Here is an 8,451-nt window from a genome sequence, read left to right as displayed (position 1 = left end):
TTTAATTGGATAGGTAATGGTCCACCTAATTCATTTTGAGCTAAAAGATATGACCATTTAAAGTTGACCCTCACTCCTAACTTAAAACTAAAAACTGTTTTTAGGGGACTGTTTTGAGGGTCTCGGTTCTAAATGATTTCATGACCTAGCTTAAGGTCTTGCTAGCTTATAAAGGTGATTAATCAACTAGCTAATCAACCCCTTAAGCCCTTAAACAACACTCCAAACTTCAACGACAAGACCTTTACAACTTACTTAGTTCAAACGACTAGTTTCCAGACGGCACTGTCATTTCTCATCATTTCATCAAGTTCTCAACTCCAAACTCACATGTGAAGCTCTAGTTTCACTAGTTCGTTTTTTTTTTTGGGTCGTTACACTTCCAGGGCTTGAATTGATTCTTCTTCTCCCGAACATCGTAACCCTATTCGCTCAAATGATCTTCTATATAATGTGTCCTTGTAGTAAAAGAAGTGAGGTGCACGACAACGAATGTCAGTCCTTCTCCTTGGATTTTCTGGAAGTATCTCATAACACATATAGTCAATAATATGTTATCTCCAATATTCCTTCGCGACTTCAGAAACAGCGACGAGATACTCAAGCTCTGTATATTCGTCTTCATTTGGTGGCGGTACTATCCATTTTTGGCAAATAATTACTTGTGTCTGATCAGGAAGGGTTAGCGTTGAAGTTAGGGCAGCCAACACGTCAGGTTTCTTATTTTCCGATCTAGGCACATGTTTGAGGGTTACATCTCCAAGCCATCCTATCAACTTTTGAGAATAATCATGATAAGGGGGCAATTTGGGCTTCTTCACCTCATAACTTCCCAAGAGTTGATTAATCACTAATTGAGAGTCACCAAAAACTTGTAAGTATAATTGCTTCATGTCAACGGTCATTAAGTATCAACCCTTGGTATTCAGTGACATTATTGGAGCAACATTGCTTCAAAGTAAATGAGAATGGTGGAATCTCTTCTTGCCAAGTGATGAACACCATGCCAGCGCCAGCTCCGCCATGATGTGCAGCCCCATCAAAGTGTATTTTCCAAGGCGGTTGAATTTCAATAGACATTGCATCTTCATCAGGAAGCTCATCAGTTAACTCCCAATCATCTGGTATCAGATGGTCTGCCAAGAAATATGTGTTTTTCCCTTCACCGCTTTTTGAGGGATGTACACTATCTCAAACGGTTGGAATTGGAGGTACCATCTTGCTAGTCGGTCTCTAAGGACAGGTTTTGACATAACACACTTGATAGGATTTGCTCTAGAAATAAGACGAACAACATAAGCTTGAAAATAATGCTCCATCTTTTGAATTGAGAAGACTAGTGTCAAGCACAACTTTTCAATCGGCGAATAGTTCAGCTCATTTAGTGTCATTATTCTTTTTAAGTAATACAGATAGTTTTCTTTTCCTTCACTATTCTCTTGAGCTAATAGTGCTCCTACAGACATTTCTTGTGCCGCAATGTAGAGTATCAATGGCTTTCCAATTATACGCGCCGCCAAAACTAGAGGTTTTGCTAGATACAATTCGATACTTTTAAAGGCATCGCTACATGTTATTGACACCCAATTTTGATCTAACATTTTTAAAATTCGTAATTTTTAAGTCTTATTTATTCAATAGTTCAAAATTCATTTTTTATAATTTTAAATAAGTTTATCGATATTTATGTTTATATGACAAAATTTCAGGACTTTTTTATCAATGAATTTTAATTACATTATTTTTTATCATACTTGGTTGAATATGTTCAAATATTTGTTCATTTTGATTAAACCACTGTTTTTGTTAAATTGCATTTTTTACATGTCATTAATTACGTTCATTACATCTTTTAATATTCATTTTATTCGTTACATTTGTTAATTTTCATTTTGATAGTTTGCACAATCTAGAAATTCATTCAAATATGGATAAAATTTCATACACAAATATTTTATCAACTAGTGGTTTGACCCACGATCTTAAGATAATGATATTGTAATATTTGTGGTTTTCTATTTCCTATTTAAATAGTAGCTTGTTCATTAAGTTAGGGGGTGATGAATTATTTTTTTAAATGAAGGTTGTAAATTTTCATATTTTTAAATAACTATAGGGTGAACTATTCATTAATTTTTCGATTATCACCACCCAAAATTCGGGCCAAACTCCAGCAACCCTAAACCCCTATTCATTTTCTTTTTTTTTCCTGGCGAAACCCCACCGGATTCAACTCCAAACCAGCGAGCTGAAGCAGCCACCCAAAGACCCCATTTTCCCCTTCTCTTCCTCATTTGCTGCCACCAGCAGCTCTCCGACACCACCATTTTCCATCATTTTTTTCCAACTTCCAACCACCCAAAGACCACCCAAACCACCAAATGATTCCCTGCTTTATTTTCTGCTAAAAGAAACCCAACCAGCAGCTTCATAGCACCCAACAATGGTGAAAACAAACCCTCAAGCTCACCTGAAATCGTCAGATCTGCCAGCCACCACCACTGCTTCATGAAGAGCTGAGCTCCGGCGAACAAGACAACTGAAATAACCACCAAAAACCACCGCAAACGACCCCTAAAGATCACCTCCAGACCCCGACCCAAATCCCTCCACTAATTCCGACCGAAACAATCTCCAAACGACCACCTGAAACCAACCAACGAACCCACATTTAGCAGCCTCGAAATAGTCAACCACCACTTCCTCCTTCCTCCTTGCTCAAGCTCCGCCATTAATGGGGAACTCTGAGCTCTACAAGTAGCTCCGACGAATGGAGAAGAAGTCAACAATTTCAAAACTTCGAGCTTCGGTGGAACAAACCACGCGCCACCGATCCTATCGCGACTGAGGCTCCAAGCTGGAAACTACAATGCAGCACACTGTCCTACCAATGAACTCTATTTTCGGCGAGGTTCGCTGCTCGAACGCCCTCTGTTTTATTTTTTATTTTTCCATGGCTTTAGTTCTTGTTTGTGTTTCTTTTGAATTTTATTGTGAAATGTCTTGGCAGTTTTGTTTAATGAGATTATTGTTATTTTGATGAAGGGTTGATTCTCTCTTAGGGTGCGTTTGGTACGAAGCAAAATGTTTTTTAGAATTTTTTTTTTGAAAAATAAGTAGATTTTTAATTTATTTTTTTATGTTTGATTGGTGAATAAAAAATATTTTTTGAAATTTTTTTTTAGTGTTTAATTTATGAATGAAAAAAGTTTTTGAGAAATATCTTTTATTTTTACTAAAATAAAAAATAATTTTTGAAATTAAAATATTTTTTTAAAAAAAATTTAATTTTTTTTTTTAAGGGGATAGGGGGTTGGTAGGGGGCTGATGGGGGGGGGGGGGGAAGGTAGGGGTTAGGGGGTAAAAAAATAAAATTAGAAATATTTTTCAAAATCAACTTTTAATTTTTCTTTTGAGGGGTGGTGGTGGTGGTGGTAGGGGGCTGGGGTAGGAGTGAGGGTGGATTAAAAAAATTGAAGTTAAAAAATATTTTTTAAAAACAAGTTAAAAAATGTTTTTTAAAAATAGATTTGAGGATAAAGACAAAATAAATTGATTTTTTCAACAAAAAAAAGTTGTAATTTGAAATTGAAAGAGAATTTTGAAAAAGGTTTTCCTTAAATTTTGAACGGAAGTCATTTTTCTTAAATTTGAAAAAAATTAGTTGATTTGAAAAACATTTTCCAAAATCTTTAACCCAACCAAACATGAGAAAATTGAAAAATATTCCGAAAAATATTTTCCTTATACCAAACACACCCTTAGTGTTGCTTTGTTTCATACATTTTAGATCTGGATAGGCTTCCGTTATACTATGATCTTTGAGTCTTGCATTGATTTTTGTGTTATCATTATAATATTTTTTTTATGGTTTCATTTTAATTTTCTCCTAACTTAATTGTTTATTCCTGTTACTATGTTAGCTCATATTGAGTTGACTTTTGTTTTGATCGAACATTTGGTCCAGTAAATTTAATATTATTTTGATTAATATTGATTTTATTATTTTCACATTCTTCCCTGCTAAATTTTGCTTCCTGCTAACATCACCGTTGATACATTGTCACTGTGTATTATTTTAAATTTAATCTATAGTTTGTTACTTTGTCTCATTTGGCGTTAATTGTCATGATCTCATTTTGATTATTTTAATATGTTAGCCTTTGCATTAGTCACAAGTTAAAATTGGCCAATGAAAAAAAAATTTCGTCAATTTTGGAGCCTCCATATTGTAAAAGACGAAAATTTCGTTTAAGTTTATATTTGTTGTATGTTAGAATTGGTCGATAAAGAAATTACATTCGATTTCCAAGGCCTCCCATGTTAATAAGACAAGTTTTTATTTTTATTTTTAAGTTGTTATTTGAGTTATTCAATTTTATTCATATTTATTTATTATTAACACTTTTATTAAGTGTGTTTATAGGTACCCCAGAGTTGCTTCCCATTGAAGGTATTAGAAAGGAGTTCGAATTAAATTTTCTATTCATTATTTTGTATAAAACGATGTTAGGCAAACCTTAGGCCGTTTCTTATACTATTGTTTTTATTTTATTACACTTGTATATTGTTTGCTATCTTCTCCTCAATTTGAAAAAAAAATGAATTCAGTCAGGACCCACAATTGTGGATTTCGAAGGAGGCCTAACACCTTCCCTTCGGAATAACTTAAACCCCTTACCTAGAATCTATTGGTTTCGTAGATATTTTTAATTGGTTTCCTAGTTTTTCCTAAAATTAGGTGGCGACTCCTTTAAAATTCGTTTATTCTTAAAATTCATTAAAAATTCAATTAATTGATTATTTGTTGAGTCACCACGACGTTTCGCCCTATTCAAATTAAGTAGGGATGTAAACACATGTTTGGTCCCAATTAAACGGGGCACCTCTCTTCATGAGATGACCGAATGGTTGACATCTTCCCTCTAGATTTGAGATGAACCTCCTCAAATAGGCTGGTTTTCCTTGGAGACTTTTTAACTCATAAATATTTCGAGGCTCAGGCATCTTTGAAATGACATCAACTTTGACTTGATCAATTTCAATTCCTCTATGTCTTACAATGAAATCAAGGAACTTTCTAAGAGTAACTCCGAAGGCACACTTCAATGGATTTATCCTTAGTTGATATCTATGGAGCAATTCAAACATCATTCTTAAATCTTTCAAATGATCACCCCTCTTCCTTGAATTTACCACCAAATCATCAACATAACATTCAACATTTTTATGAAGCAAGTCATCAAATATATTCTGCATAGCTCTTTGATAAGTGACACCATCATTCTTTAAACAAAATGACATCACTTTGTAGAAATAAATACACTTAGGTGTGTGAAATGCCGTGAGTTCTTCATATTTTGGAGCTATGCGAATTTGATTATAGCCGGAAGAACCATTCATAAAAGACATTGCCTCATAACCAGTGGTGACATCAATCATCAATTCTGGAATGGAAAGAGGGAACTCATCTTTAGGGGATGTATTATTGAGATCTTTGAAGTCAACACAAACTCAAATTTGACCATTCTTCTTCCTCACATGAACAATATTTGACCTCACTAATAAAGCCTGTTTTAATGAGTTTGTTAACTTCATTTTCTATCAATGGAACCAAGTCTGACCTAAAATGTCTTTGGGCTTGTTTAATAGGATGAGAATTATTTTTTACTGTCAACTGATGGACTGCTACTTTAGGATTCAAGCCAGACATTTCTTTATAACTCCAAGAGAAGACATTCATATATTCTTTGAGTATATTCATATAAGTGATTTCTTCATCAATTTCTAGAAAGGCACTCAAGTAAGTTGGCCTTGAGTCTTCATTAGTGCCAAGGTTAACTTCCTTTAAGGGATCTATTGTGGTCTTCACTCCTTCTTCAAGTTCTGGTGGAGCATCTCCAGTATCTTCCTCTTCTAGAGGATCATTGTGATATATGACGACACCAGACAATATCTTTCAACTCTTCATCAATCTTCATTTCAAGCAAGACATCGTGCTCATTTTGGATCGTAACATGATATGAGGAGCCTACACTTTCTTCATCTTTCTCACGGTCCTTAGTGTAAACTAGAGCTTTTGCCTTGAGTTCCTCTTTGAAAGAAACCACAAGTTCCACTCGTCGCCTCTTTCTAGAAGGAATCAAACTTTTGAAATCCTTTTGGATAATAGGTGAAGCAAGCGTTGTGTCTTTTAGATAACTTCTCAGATTCTTGTTATTCTTCTTCTTCAATGGACCTAACCTCTCAAACACAAAAGTTCTTGTTTCTCCAAGACGATCAAAGGCGGAAGGCTTTTTGTTGGGAGTAGTGACGATATCTTCAAAAGTTATATGGTTATTGCTTGCCCTTATTATGGAAATGCAAATTGGCGGCGGTTGACTATAGCCTAGGCCTTCACGTGCTTGCCTAGTTGTATCTTCTGATGTGGGTTTCCCAAACATTGATGACTCATTAGGGTTGTATCCAGCCTTCACAAATAACTTGTAAGCATTGAGATCAAAACCTTCTCTTGTGCACTTTGTAGGGAGTGCCACATCTCGCACTTGATTTTGAGCGATTGACATTCTTGACAGCTTCGAAGACAAGTTTATTGCATTGATATGTCTGATAGGAAGAGTTAGCCCTATGAATGCATTTTCTTGAATGTTAGATGATTAACCTTCTTCTTTATTCACTTTTGTAACATAGCAAAGTCCAGAAGTTAGCTTCTTCTTTGAAGACATGATCTTCTCTTTATGAAGAATGGACAAAGTTCTTTAGTGTCTACGTTTACCATTGCAACAGCCTCAACAATTGTTTTTCTTGTGATCTTATCGCACTTGATTGATTAACATCATTAGATTTTGCCCGGTTAACAACATAACCCTTAAAATAGAATTTTTCATCGGTAAAGTGTGTTTTTACTTCGGTGAAAGGATTATCATCTGCAACTATATTTCTTTCAATCTCCACTTCGAGATACTTCAAACATTGATAGTAAGAAGATGCGATAATTATATTCTCATGTACCCAAGGCCTGCCAAATAATATATTATATGAAGTCTTTATATCGATCACATGCATTTATGCACTTGACCGCAAATCTTCCATGTGAATTTCTAATTTAATAGAGCCTATGGACCTTTGCCCCCCTTGATTAAATCCTTGTATCAACAAACAATTTTCACTAAGTTCTTCAGCCGTGATGCCGAGTTTCTTCAATGTGTGGATAGGCAGAATGTTGACTCCAGACCCTTCATCTATTAAGATTCTATTTATCTTCTTCTCTAGCACGTGACCCACCATATACAAGGGACGGTTGTGTAGTGTTTCACCAAATAGAAGAACATTATTTGTAAATGTGATTTTTTGTATTACATGTATGTACTTCTTGAGAAAAAGGTTCAATAGGTTTTTCAAAAGATGAAGGAGACATTATTGACGAGATTTCCCTTGTTGCTTTTCCTTCGTCACTAGGAGATACTTTTTCTGAGGATTCACTCGTTGTTCCTTCTTTGTTAGTAGGAGGCACTTTTATAGTTTCTTCTTTATCAGGATTGAAACATGATCCTCAACATTCTCTTGAGTAGACTTTGTGCAGAACGAACTTGGTAAGAATTCCTCTAGAGTCACAAGACGTTGGGATTTTTAGTAGTGATGCACTTCTACCTTTGCCCTTTTTGGATGCTGGATTGATTTATGCTTCTCCAATTTCCTCACCATTTTCCTTCTAATCGGTTGCTCAAATGATTTTTTTTGTAACCTTGACTTGTTACGTCTTCGCCTAGTCAGAAGAATCCAGCCTTATCACCATCTATATCAATTTCTTGCTCCAATGACTCTTCTACATGCTTTCAGAGATATATATTTGGACCGGATCGAGCGAGCCAAATGTGATAGATATTTGGTTAGAGCTATCCTTCTCATCATCAATGACAATTTTCTTTTCGTTAACCAATCACATCACTCTATCCTTAAAGACAAAACATTTTTCAAGAGAATGACTCACAACTCATCAAAAATCTCAGAAACGTCAAAATCCAAGAAGGGATATTTTTTCCCTTGCATCTCCCTTAGTGTCAACTTTTGATTTGAATGTGCTTGGAAAGTCGTTCTCGCATTTTGCTTCATGCCCTCATTCGTAGTGAACTTCGCAGGCGGCACACTAACATTCACAGATTCTTTGTTTTCATTTCTAGGCACACAATTTCTCCATCTCTTGGGTTTCTGCTTGTCTCTTCATTTGCGAGGATCATGGACAAACGTCATATATTTTCCAGCAGAGGACATGCTCAACTTCATATCATGAGCGCGAGTGGCTATATCTTTGAAGGATTTTGGTTTTATTCCTTGTAAGATGTAAATAAGCTCCCAACGCATTCCTTGGATACACATTTCTATTGCAGAAGCTTCACTAAGCCTATCCTTGCAATTTAGGCTCGTGTTTCTCCATCAATTTATGAAATTTTT

The sequence above is a fragment of the Solanum stenotomum genome, chromosome 9, assembly GCF_019186545.1.
Source record: "Solanum stenotomum isolate F172 chromosome 9, ASM1918654v1, whole genome shotgun sequence".
In the NCBI taxonomy this organism is placed as follows: domain Eukaryota; kingdom Viridiplantae; phylum Streptophyta; class Magnoliopsida; order Solanales; family Solanaceae; genus Solanum; species Solanum stenotomum.
The sequence above is the reverse complement of the archived record's forward strand: the minus strand, read 5'-3'. Positions refer to the sequence as shown.